The sequence below is a fragment of the Nomascus leucogenys genome, chromosome 17 (genome assembly GCF_006542625.1).
Source record: "Nomascus leucogenys isolate Asia chromosome 17, Asia_NLE_v1, whole genome shotgun sequence".
Taxonomy (NCBI): domain Eukaryota; kingdom Metazoa; phylum Chordata; class Mammalia; order Primates; family Hylobatidae; genus Nomascus; species Nomascus leucogenys.
In genome coordinates, this window is record NC_044397.1 from 5,449,128 (window position 1) to 5,465,499 (window position 16,372).

Sequence of the window (16,372 nt, forward strand, 5' to 3'; positions counted from 1 at the left end):
GGGAGCCGGGGGCTGGGGGAAGTGGGGAGAAGAAGAAAGGAGGCTGTTCTGTTTCCTTTATTGCCTATATCTCTACCTTATTTTTTAATATAAAAAATAGTAGTACCTCTTGGCTAGGCACGGTGGCTCACACCTGTAATCTCAGCACTTTGGGAGGTCGAGGTGGGCAGATCACCTCAGGTCAGGGGTTCGAGATCAGCCTGGCCAACATGGCGAAACCCCCATCTCTACTAAAAATACAAAAATTGGCTGCGTGTGGCGGGTGCCTGTAATCCCAGCTACTCGGGAGGCTGAGGTAAGAGAATCACTTAAACCCAGGAGGCGGACGTTGCAGTGAGCTGAGATCATGCCACTGCACTCCAGCCTGGGCAACAAGAGCGAAACTCTGTCTCAAAAAAAAAAAAAAAAAGAAAAGAAAAAGTGCCTCTTGAGACAAATTCAAACAGTCCAGAGTGTGTATGTATAAAGTGACAGAACCCTCAGCCTCACCCCGTAGTCCCCACTGTCAACAGCTTAGTGTGCAGCTTTCCAGAGCTGCACCATATTCTTTTACTTGCAGTGTGTTCATTTTTAATTACAAAGTAAGGTAGGCTGGTTTTTAATTACAAAGTAAGATGGGCTTGTTAAAATGTAGGATTAGAGAAAATAAAGAGTGAAATATTCTATCCTGCTGAAATCTTCCAACAGAGCTAACTGCTGTTGATTGGTCTGGAAAGGGTCTATGTGCATGTAAATACTTATGTATATATTCGTTTATGGTTTTATGGTTGGTTGTTTTTACAGAAGCAGGAACATTTCCTATCTATAGTTGAGCAGTTTCATGCTACCTCATGGTGGATCCCTCCCAAGTCACCACTGCCTAACATTCCACAGAATATAGTTGAAAGGTAAACTTCAGGGAACACAGGGGCACCTCTTTCCCTAGAATTGGCAGGAAAGGAGCTCTAGAAACAAAAGGTTCAAGATGGAAGGAGGTATTGCTTGGAGGGGGGCTGCCCGTGGGGATAGGGAACATGCAGACAGAGAGAGTCTTCTTTCCGCCTTCTTCTCTTAAGCCAGAGTCCCATCCAAATGTAGCTAAGCTATACAGAAGTGTAAGGGGGAAGGGCTGTGATTAGAGCCTGAGTGATAAGGGTCACTGCTGGGGGCTCAACTTCCTTGAGTGGACTGCTCTTCCTTCAACTGTGCCTAGGTCAGGCCTACTTATCAGAAACCTTAACGTGAGGCTGGGTGTGGTGGCTCATGCCTATAACCCCAGCACTTTGGGAGGCTGAGGCAGTTGGATTGCCTGAGCCCAGGAGTTTAAGACCAGCCTGGGCAACATGGTGAAACCCCGTCTTTACAAAAAATACAAAAATTGGGCCAGAAGCGGTGGCTCACGCCTGTAATCCCAGGGCTTTGGGAGGCCGAGGTGGGCGGATCACCTGAGGTCAGGAGTTCAAGACCAGCCTGGCCAACATGGTGAAACCCTGTCTCTACTAAAAATACAAAAATTAGCCAGGTGTGGTGGCGGGCGCCTGTAATCCCAGCTACTCAGGAGGCTGAGGCAGGAGAATCACTTGAATCTGGGGGGCAGAGTTTGCAGTGAGCCAAGATGGCGCCATTCCACTCCAGTCTGGGCAACAAGACCGAAACTCCGTTTCAAAACAAACAAAACAAAACAAAACAAAAATTAGCCGGGGGTGGTGGCGCATGTCCATAGTCCCAGCTACTCGGGAGGCTAAGGTGGGCAGATCGCTTGAACCCAGGAGGTGGAGGTTGCAGTGGGCCAAGATTGTGCCACTGAACTCCAGGCTAGGCGATAGAGTGAAACCCTGTCTCAAAAAAAATAAACAAACAAAAACCTTAAGGGAAGCCCTAGAATAGTGATTCTCAAAGTGTGGTCCCTATACCAGTAGAAGCAGCATCAACAACTTAGAAATGCAGATTCTTGGGCCCCAGTCAGTCCTACTGAATCAGAATCTCTCAGCAATCAGTGTTTAACAGGCCCTCCAAGGAATGCCGGCTAAGCTTGGAGAACCTTTGTTCTAGAATGTGGATTTGGGTGTGATTTCTTCATCCCTCAGGCACCCCCATGTTCGTTCTCCTAGAGGACAAGCAGGAGTCAGCCCTGAAGGGGGTGGGTTATCAACTTCATAAGTGGTTTCTTTTGTGAGCTTAGAGGTTGCAGGCAAAGTCAGTGACCTAGGTAGTACCTGGGAGAGCCCTCCCTCTCTTCTCATGACAACACTTCCATCTCTTCACACGCCCACCAAATAAAACAGAAAGGGAGGGGGGCAGGGGAAACCCACTGCTTTCCACTTTCCCGTAACTGTGTCCCCTGCCCTGGGGCACTGCCCTCTGCAGCATGGAGGACAGAGTAGGGAGTGAAGCTTTTGAATGAGGGGGAGGAAATGGGATGTGGCTTCGTGTGGCTGGGTTAGGGGAGGGAGTTGGAAGGAGAGGAGGGAGGAAGGGAGAGGAAGATTGTCCTCATTTCACCCAGCTGCCTCGGCCTGCACCTGTTCAGCTGAGGCCCAAGGAAAGTCACCAAGCCCGATAGTAAATGAAACATGGCCCCACCCCATCTAGCAGGGCCCCTTCCCACACTGCAGCAGGGCCGGGTTAACTGACAGGAAAACTGTGAATGATTTCAGGTGGCTGAATGAGGGGCTGGGGAAACAGCTGTGCTCCTCTGCGGGGTGGAGCAACTGTCTTCTGTCACCCAGGCTCTCAGAGCTTGGGCAAGGTCAGCAGGAGTCAGATAGATTGGGACCTGCTCAGACACCTTCTCCTACTGAAAGTGACATCACTGCCATCAGCACTGCAGAGGTTCCGGGTGGTTAAGCCCTACAACATTCCACAACATTCTTTAGTTCCTCTATAGGCAACGATCTTCTTCTTTTTTTCTAAATAGACTGTTTTTTAGCGCAGTTTTAGTTTCACAGGAAAACTGAGAGGAAATATTAAGTTTCCTCTTGGTCTGTCCTCCATACAAACACTTCAGGAGTTCATCCAAGCAGTCAATCGGTCATTTCACAAGGATCAAATGAAGGCTTTCAAAAGTGATTCTCAAATCTGTAAGAATAGCTGGTAGTGAATGAATGAATGAATGAATGAATTTCCATTGACTGATTGATTGACTGAGACAGAATCTCACTCTGTCACCCAGGCTGGAGTACATTGGTGCAATCACAGCTCACTGCAGCCTCAAACTCCTGGGCTCAAGCAATTCTCCTGCCTCAGCCTGCCAAGTAGCTAGGACCACAGCAAGTACCTAGGCCACCATGCCTGGCTAATTTTAAAAATTTATTTGTAGAGATGGGATCTCACTTTGTTGCCCAGGCTGGTCTCAAACTCCTGGCCTCCAGCAATCCTCCTGCCCCAGCCTCCCAAAATGCTGAGATTATAGGCACGAGCCACCAAGCCTGACTAACTGGGAATTTATTAAAGAGGCAAGCCCTGGTCACTCCACCAGAGATTTTGATTCAGGAGGTCTGGAGTGGGGTCCGGGATTATGTATTTTTGACACACTCTGCAGGAGATGATACATTTGACATAACGGGCCCTAACTGGAGAAACTCAGGCATGGTGTGAGATACAAAGCGTTAGTAAATTGCTCTGGTGGGAAGGAAGGAAGCAGTGAACATTAAGGACCAAAATCCTCCTACCTCCACCACCCCAGAATTGAAGATGCAGAGTACTGAGCCCTCCACCTGCAAATGCAGACAGCCATGAATAGATGGGTGTAAACTGAGGCAGTGGAGGGAGAGGGGTACTCCCAAGCCCTGAAAATCTCAGAGTAGGAGGCCACCGACGACAGCACTCACTGGCGCTGAGCTCCCTTCTACAGAAACCTGCAAAGACTCAGAGTGAGGAGGAAATACACCAGGAAAATGTCATAGGATCATCTTGAGGTAAGGTCCTGAGCAAGGTAGCCTTTCCACGCCTGCATTTCCTCATCTGTCAAATTCGGAGCATGATGGGCCCTGTCAAACAGGGTTACAGGCATTGAGCCACCATGCCCAGCTGCATTAGCTCATTTTTTAAGACTTTGCTTAAGAGTTCCTTGCCCACTCTTCAAAAATGCTGATGTCATGGAAGACAAAAACTAAGGAATCATTTCAGGTTAAACAAAACTTGGGGAGACAGGACAACTGAATATAATCCATGATCTGGGACTTTGTTTTCATTTCTGTAAAGCATAACATTGGAGACCAGCCTGGCCAATATGGCGAAACCCCATCTCTACTAAAAATACAAACATTAGCTGGGTGTGGTGGCAGGTGCCTGTAATCCCAGCTACTTGGGAGGCTGAGGCAGGAGAATCACTTGAACCTGGGGTGGGGTGGGGGCGGGGAGTGGAGGTTGCAGTGAGCCAAGATCACACCATTTCACTCCAGCCTGGGTGAAAGAGACTCCATCTCAAAAATTAAACACAAAAACAAAAACAAAAAAATTAGCCAGTGCCTGTACGTGCCTGTAATCCCAGCTACTCGGGAGGCTGAGGCAGGAGAATCGCTTGAACCCGGGAGGTGGAGGTTGTAGTGAGCAGAGATGGCGCCACTGTACTCCAGTCTGGGAGACAGGGCGAGACTCTATCTCAAGTAAATAAATAAATAAAATAAAGTGATGAGTGAAGGAGTTCTGAGAACTTGTAATTTCTACATGCTGGAATTCTGCTTATGCCCTTGGTGGTTGTTGGCTATTAAAATGTGGGTAGTGTGGAATTATGTACATTACAAGATCTTTGCAGAAAATCCTTTTTTCTTCTCATGCATAGTATGACCTGGAACTAAAAGGACCTGCACATACAAATTGATCCAAGCTTCTACCAGATTCATTATATGCTATCCTGACACAGATGAATCCAGGCTCTTCTTTTTTTTTTTGAGAGGGAGTCTCGCTCTGTCACCCAGGCTGGAGTGCAGTGGCGCGATCTCGGCTCACTGCAAGCTCCGCCTCCTGGGTTCACGCCATTCTCCTGCCTCAGCCTCTCCGAGTAGCTGGGACTGCAGGCGCCCGCCACCACGCCCTGCTAATTTTTTGTATTTTTAGTAGAGACGGGGTTTCACCGTGGTCTCGATCTCCTGACCTCGTGATCCACCCACCTCGGCCTCCCAAAGTGCTGGGATTACAAGCGTGAGCCACCGCGCCCGGCCCCAGGCTCTTCTTATATATTTCTGGAGATGGGAAAGTCACCCCCTCTCACAGCCTGTTCTATTACTGGTCAGTTCTGACCACTAGAACATTCCTTGACCTACTGAGCTGAAACCTTCCTTCCTGGAGCCTCTACCCACTGGTCCAGTCCTGTTTTCTGGGTAGTGAGGCCTCTGCCCGCTGATCCTGGCCCTATTGGCTGTTTAGGCGCGATACGGGACCCCTAATGATCTTAGTCATCCTTTCCTAAGTAAGTTCCAGTTCATCAGTGTCTCTCTAAAGTGTAAATGCAGTGCCCCAGGATCCAACTTGATAATCAGATAGCAGAGGGAACATGATCTCCCAAGTGCTGGACATTCCATTCACACAGCCGAAGGTAGAGTTAGGCTTTTTTTCAAAACTGAATCACACAGTTGATTCCTGAGTTTAGAGCCAACTTAAACCACGGTTTTCTCTTGTGAACCATGGTTAACTGCCATTGGTCTCAGCAGTTTTCACTATGAGACATCCCATTGTATGTTCATTTGCTTATTTACTGTCTCTAGACATTGCTAGAATGTAAGCTATAAGAGGGCAGGGGTGTTGGCTCGTTCTGAATCCCCACCACCTAGAACAAACAAGTCTTGGCACATAGTAGACATTCAATAAATACATGTTGAGCAAATAAATAACTGTTAAGCCACATCTCACCTATCCCGTATTTCTATAATTTATTTGTAATTCACACCCAGTCTTCTAACAAGAGAGGTTTGAGGTGATTGCTTTGCAGAATCCTTTTGTTAACTTCAGAATAAACTTTGTTCTTGTTGAATTTTATATTTTTAAATTTTCATCATTAGTTCAGCCTATTGAGATCTAATTTCTGGCTCTCTCGATCTACATTTCAGCAGTCCCTTCCAGCTCCAAGCCATTCATTCAAGAATGACTCAGGGCCAGGCGTGGTGGCTCACACCTGTAATCCCAGCACTTTGGGAGGCCGAGGCAGGCGGATCACGAGGTCAAGAGACTGAGACCATCCTGGCTAACATGGTAAAACCCCATTTCTATGAAAAATACAAAAATTAGCTGGGCGTGGTGGCGGGCGCCTGTAGTCCCAGCTACTCAGGAGGCTGAGGCAGGAGAATGGCGTGAACTCGGGAGGCGGAGGTTGCAGTGAGCCGAGATCGTGCCACTGCACTCCAGCCTGACAACAGAGTGAGACTCCATCTCAAAAACAAACAAACAAACAAACAAACAAGTCCTCCCTATCTCCAGAATGGCAACAATATATTAACTCCTTAGTGTATAGTCTTTCAATCAGTAAAACAAAACAAAATGCCATTAACAACTCTATTTCAAAGAATATATTAATGGCATTGGAAAATGCTCATCTTATCTACATACCAGTTCAGTGGGGGACACAAAACTGTAACACAGCACATGATCCCAGTTATAGGAAAATAGTTGTCTACATAAAAATAAGATGGGAAGGAGCTGGGCATGGTGGCTCATGCCTGTAATCCCAGCACTGGGAGGCTGAGGTAGGGGGATGGCTTGAATCCTGGAGTTCGAGGCTTCATTGAGCTATGATCAAGCCACTGCACTCCAGCTTGGGTGACAGGCTAGAAGGAAATATACCAAAATGTTAACAGTGATTATTTCTGAGTAGTGTTTCATTTTCATTTTATTCATACATTTTTCAAAATCTCTTATTATAATAAGCAAGTATTTCCAACATATATACTTGTTATCCTTGTTATTATACCATCATCTGGATCACTCAGCCATACATATCTTCACTAAGGCAGTGAGAACCCAGGTGACACCTTCCTGAAATTGATTCTGCCCTCAAAAAGTTTCTAGTCAATATCAATAGCAAATATACATGTACATGCACAAACACACACATATTCATTTTAATCCTACAAGAATCCTTCTATTTTTATCTTCATATTCTAGATAAAGAAACTGAGGCTCAAAGAGGTTAAAAGAACTTGCTCAAGGTCATATATCTAGCATGAATCTGGGCCAGGATTTTTAAACCCAGGCAGTCCAGCTCCAGCATGGACACCCTTAACCACTCTGCCATGCATATAAACTCAAAGTAGCACCACCCAAGGATTGATGATTCTGAGTGAGTGGTGGGGGCTGTAACAGGAGGCAGGGGAGTCGACATTAGCTGAATGAGGACTATGTGACAAGTGCTTGATATACATTACCTCATTCAGGTCCTGCAACTACCCTTGCAAAAAAATACTTTATTTTTTAAAAAAGTTATGGCCAGGCACAGTGGCTCATGCCTGTAATCCCAGCACTTTGGGAGGCCGAGGTGGGAGGATCACGAGGTCAGGAGTTAGAGACCAGCCTGGCCAATATGGTGAAACCCCGTTTCTACTAAAAAATACAAAAATTAGTGGGGCATGGTCACACGTGTCCTGTAGTCCCAGCTACTCGGGAGGCTGAGGCAGGAGAATCGCTTGAACTCTGGAGTCGGAGGTTGCAGTGAGCCTAAATCGCGCCACTGCACTCCAGCCTAGGCGACAGAGGAAGACTCCATCTCAAAAAAAAAAAGTCGGCTGGACGCAGTGGCTCATGCCTGTAATCCCGGCACTTTGGGAGGCCGAGGTGGGCAGATCACGAGGTCAGGAGATGGAGATCATCCTGGCTAACACGTTGAAACCTCGTCTCTACTAAAAATATAAAAAATTAGCCAGGCGTGGTGGCGGGCGCCTGTAGTCCCAGCTATTCTGGAGGCTGAGGCAGGAGAATGGCATGAACCTGGGAGGCGGAGCTTGCAGTGAGCAGAGATCACGCCACTGCACTCCAGCCTGGGTGACAGAGCGAGACTCCGTCTCAAAAAATAAAAAAAAGTTATTGTTTTTTTTAAATTGACAAAAATTGTTCATATTTATTGTGTACAATGTGATTTTTTTTTTTTTTTTTTTTTTTTGAGACAGAGTCTCGCTCTGTCGCCCAGGCTGGAGTGCAGTGGCGCGATCTCGGCTCACTGCAAGCTCCGCCTCCCGGGTTGACGCCATTCTTCTGCCTCAGCCTCTCCGAGTAGCTGGGACTACAGGCGCCTGCCACCACGCCTGGCTAATTTTTTTGTATTTTTAGTAGAGACGGGGTTTCACCGTGGTCTCGATCTCCTGACCTCGTGATCCGCCCGCCTCGGCCTCCCAAAGTGCTGGGATTACAAGCGTGAGCCACCGCGCCGGGCACAGTGTGATATTTTGAAATATATATATATTGTGGAATGGCTAAATCAAGCTAATTAACATATGCATTGCCTCACATATTTTTGTGTGTGTGGTGAGAACATAAACACTGCGCTCATAGCAGTTTTCACGTATACAATACGTTTTTATTTTATTTATTTTTTAATTTTTTTTTTTTTTTTTTTGAGATGGAGTCTCACTCTGTCGCCCAGGCTGGAGTGCAGTGGCGTGATATCGGCTCACTGCAGGCTCTGCATCCCGGGTTCAAGCAATTCTGCCTCAGCTTCCCGAGTAGCTGGGATTACAGCTGTGTGCCACCACCCCCAGCCAATTTTTGTATTTTAGTAGAGAAGAGGTTTCACCATGTTGACATGGCTGGTCTTGAACTCCTGACCTCAGGTGATCCACCTGCCTCGGCCTCCCAAAGTGCCGGGATTACAGGTGTGAGCCACTGCGCCCGGCCACAGTATGTTTTTTACTAACCATAGTCACCATGTTGTACGATACGTCTCTTGAACTTATTCTTCCCATCTAGCTGAATTTTTGTATCTTTTGGCCAACATAAAGAGGTATTATTTTCATCTTTGTGTTATAAATGAGGAAATTGAGATGCAGACAGGGGTTTGAATCTCTGCTGTGATAATTCAAGTTTACTAATATCTCTGTCCTTCAGTTTCCTCCTCTACAACATGGGATAATAATAATTCCTACCTCACTGACGGTTGGGAAGTATTAAGTAAGAAAGTAGACTCACAACACTCAACACGGTGCCTAGCATATGGTAAATGCTTGATAAATGTTAGCTGCTATTACTATCTATTACTTTTTTTTTTGAAACGGAGTTATTGCCCAGGCTGGAGTACATTGGCGCCATCTCGGCTCACCGCAACCTCCAGCTCCAAGGTTCAAGCAATCTCCCACCTCAGCCTCCCGAGTAGCTGGGATTACAGGCACCCACCATCATGCCTGGCTAATTTTTGTATTTTTAGTAGAGACAGGGTTTTACCATGTTGGCTAGGCTGGTCTCAAACTCCTGACCTCAAGTTATCCAACCGCCATGGCCTTCCAAAGTGCTGGGATTACAGACGTGAGTCACCACACCCAGTCTGCTATTATTATTCTTGATTCCAAAGTTCACACTCTCAACTACAACATAATGACCTGCTAAGTGGGCAAAGGAGAAAAATTATTTCTGAATGATGCCAGGGGGAAACGTTAGATAAATGAATGGAGTCACAGAGGAGTGACATCTGAAGGAGCCTTGATAGAGCAGCATCTCACCAGGCAGAGGAGGGCAGGGGCATGTCCTGGAGTACAGAGGGACAAGGTCTGTTTCTGTCCCTTGCCCTGGCCCTCCCCAACACAGCATCCTGCAGGTCTCCACCTCTGTCCCTCACTCTGCCCTGCCAGTACTCCCGCTTGCAGTGCCCACGGTCCCCTGCCTCAGCTGTCTCCCTAATCAGGGGCCCACAGCCTCTCCAGCAGGGAGTGGGAGCCCCTGGCACTTGGGGCCTGGGAGGGCCCCTGATAAACAGCTGGAGCTCTTGTTCGCAGAATCTGTCATCTCTAAAGGAAAAGCAGAAACAAACCACAGAACCAGGGGAGCTGGCTGATAATCAGTCACATTGCTGCTGGCAGTTCTCCACGCAGTCCTCTGGCCTCTGCATCTGGGACTTCTTGCTTGTCCTTCAAGATCCACTGCAAAAATGTCTTGTCTCCACAAAGCCTTCCTTGACTGCATCCCCAGCCACCCCACATCCTGCAAGCTTCCATTGCATCCAGCACAAGATCCACTACTGCCATGTATTGCACTAAGTGGAAACTGGTCAGGTTGTGGGGTCCCAATCAGCCTGTGAGCTTCAGAAGGCAGGCATTGTGTCTCATGGACCTAGCCCAAAACAGAAGTGTCTGGAAATAGTGCAATGACCTGAGTAAAATATGGGTGGAATGTGACATAGGCATTTAAGAAATCTATATATTGACATACAAAAAACAGTTTATTAAAATGTTGTGTAGGTAGAAGGCAAAGGCTGGAAATTTTAACTTTTTCCAAAATAATAATTAACATTTTGTATTTTAGCAAGAAAATGTGGCCGGGTGTGGTGGCTCACACCTGTAATCCCAGCACTTTGGGAGGCCAAGGCAGGCAGATCACGAGGTAAGGAGATCAAGACCATCCTGGCCACTCTGGTGAAACTCCATCTCTACTAAAAACACAAAAATTAGCCAGGCATGGTGGCACATGCCTGTAGTCCCAGCTACTCAGGAGGCTGAGGCAGGAGAATCCCTTGAACCTGGGAGGCGGAGGCTGCAGTGAGCCGAGATTGCACCATTGCACTCCAGCCTGGGTGATAGAATGAGACTCCGTCTCAAAATAAATAATAAATAAAAGTAAAATGTTCACCTGAGAGGCCTTTATTTGTTTGTTTGTTTGTTTGTTTGAGACAGAGTCTTGCTCTGTCACCCAGGCTGGAGTGCAGTGGCACAATCTCGGCTCACTGCAAGCTCCGCCTCCTGGGTTCACGCCATTCTCCTGCCTCAGCCTCCCCGGTAGCTGGGACTACAGGCGCCTGCCACCATGCCCAGCTAATTTTTTTGTATTTTTAGTGGAGACGGGGTTTCACTGTGTTAGCCAGGAAAAAATACAGAACGCTTCATGAATTTGCGTGTCATCCCTGCGCAGGGGCCATGCTAATCTTCTCTGTATCATTCCAATTTTAGTATATGTGCTGCCGAAGTGAGCACCTGAGAGGCCATTTTTATTTCACTTGAGAGATATCAGAAAAATGCCTTTTCCTTTAGTTTTATATACCTGACACAAAATTGAAAAAGCTATCTCCAGTCGGGCCTAGTGGCTCACTCCTGTAATCCCAGCACTTTGGGAGGCCGAGGCACACAGATCACCTGAGGTCAGGAGTTCAAGACCAGCCTGACCAACATGGAGAAACCCCATCTCTACTAAAAATACAAAATTAGCCAGGTGTGGTGGAGCATGCCTGTAATCCCAGCTACTCGGGAGGCTGAGGCAGGAGAATCACTTGAACCAGGAGGCAGAGGTTGTGGTGAGCCGAGATCGTGCCATTGCACTGCAGCCTGGGCAACAAGAGCGAAACTCCATGTTAAAAAAAAAAAGAAAAAGAAAAAGATATCTCCCACTACTTTTTAAATACTGTAACTAAATATTAAATGTTAAGGTTTTCAAATCATTTTGATTAATCAATGGAACATTAAAGTCATGTTCTAAAATGTACAGATTAGATATTCTTGTGTTTTGGGGCAAACTACTCCATATTTTCTAACAGTTGTTATAAAATTGCAATCTATAAATAAGTAGATCATCAATGTGGATTCAGTTTGTATAATGTCAGATACTTAAGTAAATTCACGTAACATAAAAAATGTAAAACAGAAAGGAAATGTAGGCCTGGAGCGGTGGCTCACGCCTGTAATCCCAGCACTTTGAGAGGCCAAGGCGGGCAGACCACTTGAGGTCAGGAGTTCGAGACCAGCCTGACCAACATGGTGAAACCCCGTCTCTACTAAAAATACAAAAAATTAGCTGGATGTGGTGGTGTGCACCTGTAGTCCCAGCTACTTGGGAGGCTGAGGCAGGAGAATTGCTTGAACCCCGGAGGTGGAGGTTGCAGTGAGCCGAGATCGCACCACTGCACTACAGCCTGGGTGACAGAGCGAGACTCTGTCTCAAAAAAAAAAAAAAAAAAAGGAAAGGAAATATAACACCAGGCATGCAAAATGGTCCTAACTTTGTAAAAAGAGAAATGATTGCATGTGAACAGTATTCTATGATCCTATTTTAAAAGAATGAAACTATCAGTGAGTTTGTAGGTACAGAAAAAAAGGTTCAGAAGGACATCTAGTAACCCTTAACACTGATTTCCCCTGAGGGATAGGACTTAATGATTGGGGTGGAATTTGAACTCTTATTTTCTTCCTATTTGTAATGTGTTTTTACAATAAGGAAGTTTGTTTTATATTTATAATTACAATTTTTACTATTTAATTTAATTTAAAAGTTAAATCTAAAAATTAATAATTTTTAAATTAATAAAGATGTAAGACTAGAAGGAAATCACAAAATGTAAACCAGGGCTGTCTTCGGGTGATAAGAACTATGGGTGATTTTTCTAACTTTTTCCTATTTTCCATATTGTCCAAATTCCTAAAAATAATCATTTTATATTTTTTTTAAAAACCATGCCGGGAGCAGTGGGTCACGCCTGTAATCCCAGCACTTTGGGAGGCCGAGGTGGGCGGATCACAAGGTCAGGAGATCGAGACCATCCTGGCTAACAAGGTGAAATCCCGTCTCTACTAAAAATACAAAAAAATTAGCCGAGCATGGTGGCCGGCGCCTGTAGTCACAGCTACTCGGCAGGCTGAGGCAGGAGAATGGCATGAACCCAGGAGGTGGAGCTTGCAGTGAGCGGAGATCGCGCCACTGCACTCCAGCCTGGGCAACAGAGTGAGGCTCTGTCTCAAAAAAAAAAAAAAAAAGAAAAGAAAAAAGAAAAACCTTAAGAACAAAGTCTTTTTTTTTTTTTTTTTTTGAGACAGAGTCTTGCTCTGTCGCCCAGGCTAGAGTGCCGTGGTGCAGTCTCGGCTCACTGCAACCTCCACCTCCTGGGTTCATGCCATTCTGCTGCCTCAGCCTCCCAAGTAGCTGGGACTACAGGCACCCGCCACCAAGCCCAGCTAATTTTTTGTATTTTTAGTAGAGACAGGGTTTCACCGTGTTAGCCAGGATGGTCTCGATCTCCTGACCTCGTGATCCACCTGCCTCGGCCTCCCAAAGCTGGGATTACAGGCGTGAGCCACCGCGCCTGGCCAGAACAAAGTCTTAATAAATGAATGCACGTTTCCCTAGCCCTTCGTGGTGCCTGCATCTGACCCAACATGCAGAAGGTTCTTGGCTCTCTCTCTCTGTCCTCCCTTGCTCCGGAAGGACTCTGTATGGTTCCAGCCTTCATCCACATGCCCTCCCCAGATCTAGACACTTGGATGATGGTGAGGGGCTGAAGCAAGAGTCCCTGGCCTTGCCAAGATGGTCATGGCTCCTACCCTGCCCTTGCCTTGCATCCCAGCCCTCCAAACTCTACCAGTTCACCTCTGAAGACCACTCGGCTCTCCGGGAAGCCTTCCCCTCACCCGTAGCCTCCCCTACTCCCCTTCCCTCAGAATTCCCACAGCACAGACAGCCAGCACCCCAAGACTTCATGAGCAGTCACCCCCTTTATCCAGTTTCACTTTATTTAATTATTTATTTATTTATTTATTGAGACGGAGTTTCGCTCTTATTGCCCAGGCTGGAGTGCAATGGCACAATCTCAGCTCACCCCAACCTCTGCCTTCTGGGTTCAAGTGATTCTCCCGCCTCAGCCTCCCGAGTAGCTGGGATTACAGGCACGTGCCACCACGCCCGGCTAATTTTTGTGTTTTTAGTAGAGACAGGGTTTCTCCATGTTGGCCAGGCTGGCCTCGAACTCTTGACCTCAGGTGATCTGCGTGCCTTGGCCTCCCAAAGTGCTGGGATTATAGGTGTGAGCCACCGCGCCCAGCCTCAGTTTCACTATCTTTGGTTTCAGTTACCCATCGTGCAGTACAAAAAGATATTTTGAGAGAGAGAGAGAAACAGACCACATTCACACAACTTTTATTACAATATATAACTGTTCTGTTTTATTATTAGTCATTGTGGTTAATCTCTTACTGAACGTAATTTATACATTAAACTTTATCATTGGTATGTACGTATAGGAAGAAACATAATATACAGAAAGTCTGGTACTATCCGCTGTTCCAGGCATCCACTAGGGATCTGTGAATAAGGGGGACTAGTATTTGCCACCTTCTGTTCTGTTTCCCCTCACTCATTTGTTGGACCAACTTTTCCTAAGAGGATATCCTACAGAGTGATGGGCACTGTTGGAGAAACACGGACGGGCCCAAAGGCACACAGCAATCATCCTTCACATGTGCTGAATGAATGAGAGAAGGGTGGAAACCAGTGAGACACAGAGCCTGTCCTCAAAGAGCTCCTAGTCTAGTAAGGACAATAATAGGTGTTGTTATCCACACATAATACACACTAGGAAACACCACCCAGGAGGCAGGGTATGTGGGAGGAGGAGCTGAGTGGATTTAAACTGGGCTTTGAAGACTGGTCAAGTTTGGACGGAGAGAGGAGGATAAAGGGCATTCCAGGAAGGGGGACAGTGTGCACAAAGCAATGGAAGCAGGAACACCCCAGGATCTATCAGATCTAGCTAGCAGGGAGAGAGTTATAAAGATTCGCTGTGGGTAAAGGCCTGGAAAGGTGAGTTGAGCCCAGATCCTAGGAGAACAGAACACCAATAGAAGGTGAATTTGATTTTGCAGGCCCTAGGAAGCCTCTAACAGTCTCTGAGCTTTAGAAATGCACAGTAATCCAGGTGGGTGCCCATAAAGGGCTGAAGGAGGCTGGCAGCCACAGGGAAGAGGGACGGAGGGAAAATTCCAAACTTTGTTACCACCTTGCTAGCTTAAAGGAAGCAAGTATCACATATTAAGTGCTGACCATGGGGAAATCACTGCTCTGTCTTTAATCCTTGAAACAGTCCTGTGAGATGAGACAGTATGATCTCAATTTGCAGATTGAGTTCCACAAGGCTGAAGTTTGCCCATGATTCTGCTGAGAGAGATCCACGATCATCTTGCCAGGAAATAGTTCCAAGGATCTGAATCCAAGTTGGCCTGAATCCACAGGCCAAAGCACCCTCACTTTCTCCTATAATATCTTTCATATTTACCAGTATCTAGCACTATGATGGTTCAGTACACACTGGAATGAGTGAATGAAGAAATGAATGAACAAATGATTGGATCCCAGGTTGGTAAAGAAAACCTCTCAGCACACACAAAAAGGGTGGAGGATGGAGGCGGGGAGGAGATATAAGAATAAATGGAAAATAAACAATCGTTGTATTACCACTTCCTCTGGGGCTGGGTCATGGTTTTTAACGGTGTGCAGCGGGCACATCCAGTGTGGTACAGGCACATCCACAAAGAGACACAAAGAGCTATTTATTTACTTCCTTTGAGGGGTAAATAAAGATCAGGTCAAAACAGGCTCCCCCAAACCGCCAGGGGGTCTTCCCCAGGTGTTGATGCAGCACTTGGCCTGGAGCAGTCACAGGTGGCCTCTGCTTGTGTGTCATCCACCTTCCTTTACACATGCGTGGGTCTGGCTCGCAAGGGAGGCCCCATGTGCAGTGGGGAAGTAGCGTAAGGGGAAAGGTGGCAGGGCAGGGCTTCCTCACCCCTCCGCCAGTGCAGCAACATTTATACCACCAGGAGAGATATGGGAGAGTCAACAAGTGGGATGGCGCTGGCCTAAGAGCTGGCTCAGGGTGCTGGAGGCTCCATGCTGGGCCAGGCAGTAGATATGCAGATGGCTGCATCTTGCAGGGATAGGACTAAGAGGGGGACCATGTACAGGTACAGTCAATCCCCATTATTCATGGAGTCTGTATTTGTGAATTTGCCTCCTTGCTAAAATTTGTGACCCCGAAATCAATACTTGAGGTGCTTTGTCATCTTTCACAGACATGCACAAAGCCATGAAAAATATTTTTTTTTTTTTTGAGATGGAGTCTCGCTCTGTCGCCCAGGCTGGAGTGCAGTGGTGCAATCTCGGCTCACTGCAAGCTCCGCCTCCTGGGTTCACGCCATTCTCCCGCCTCAGCCTCTCCGAGTAGCTGGGACTACAGGCGCCCACCACCACGCCCGGCTAATTTTTTTTTTTTTTTATTTTTAGTAGAGACGGGGTTTCACCATGGTCTCGATCTCCTGACCTCGTGATCCGCCCGCCTCGGCCTCCCAAAGTGCTGGGATTACAAGCGTGAGCCACCGCGCCCGGCCAGCCATGAAAAATTTGAGTCACCCAACATGCATGCTCCTGGCTGAGGTGGGACAGGGCAGTGCTCTGCCTGTTTCAGCTCTCGTAATGTAAACAAGTGTCCTTGTCACAGTCTACTTAG

At 46.9% G+C, this 16,372-nt stretch overlaps 1 protein-coding gene and 1 non-coding gene across 3 annotated transcripts in view; both read right to left on the reverse strand.

The window, feature by feature from the left end:
- The window catches only part of CCND3 (cyclin D3), a 113,791-nt gene that overhangs the window by 73,016 nt on the left and 24,403 nt on the right, over positions 1-16,372 (reverse strand). The window lies entirely within an intron of this gene.
- On the reverse strand, positions 10,975-11,081 carry LOC115831103. Its single transcript, XR_004026637.1, has one exon. It is a non-coding gene; the product is annotated as a U6 spliceosomal RNA (small nuclear RNA).